This window comes from Bison bison, unplaced genomic scaffold (genome assembly GCF_000754665.1).
Source record: "Bison bison bison isolate TAMUID 2011002044 unplaced genomic scaffold, Bison_UMD1.0 scf7180017582709, whole genome shotgun sequence".
NCBI lineage: Eukaryota > Metazoa > Chordata > Mammalia > Artiodactyla > Bovidae > Bison > Bison bison.
Window position 1 is genome coordinate 1 of NW_011427692.1, and position 584 is coordinate 584.

The window sequence follows — 584 nt, forward strand, 5'->3', positions numbered from 1 at the left end:
ATAATGCAGGTTAGTCTGACTTTAAGCATCACATGGCATACTTCTGAGTCCATTCCCGAGATATTCTGTTGTACTTATCTCTGTCTGTTTTATACATCCGTGCAATCTCTGGCACTAGGGGGTCATCTGGGTTTGGATCACATAGCAGTGAACAAATGGATAAAAGAACTTTAGAAATAATTAAAGCAGGAGGCCACTGTGATCTTAGAATATCGAGACAAATGCTGCCATTACTGTTAATATTTGGATGATAAGTTCTTGTTGTAAATGCAACCTTAGGTAGTTTGAAGGGGTAGTCTGTAGGAAAATGAATTGTCAAAAAGAATACACCGCCTTGATAAGGGCTGTCATTAGGTCCCATAATTGTGGCTTGCCAATGAAACATATCATCCCCAACTGGACCTGCAGAACATTGTGCTGGAGGGTCACGGGCCAAATCACTAAGTTCCTTATTAATCCATTTCAGCGCCATAGTCTGTGCTTTTCATCTGGCTCCTCACTATCTCGGTGTGTGCTTGAAGGTCCCGCCAAACTCTTGATTATCCCGGTGGCTGGGAAGGACTGACTCTTCGTCTCACACCAGC

The 584-nt window shown here is 43.2% G+C and overlaps 1 pseudogene; it reads right to left on the minus strand.

Annotated features, from left to right (window-relative positions):
* Positions 1-28: 28 nt before the first annotated feature.
* On the minus strand, positions 29-472 carry LOC105001352 (annotated as a pseudogene).
* Positions 473-584: the final 112 nt, after the last annotated feature.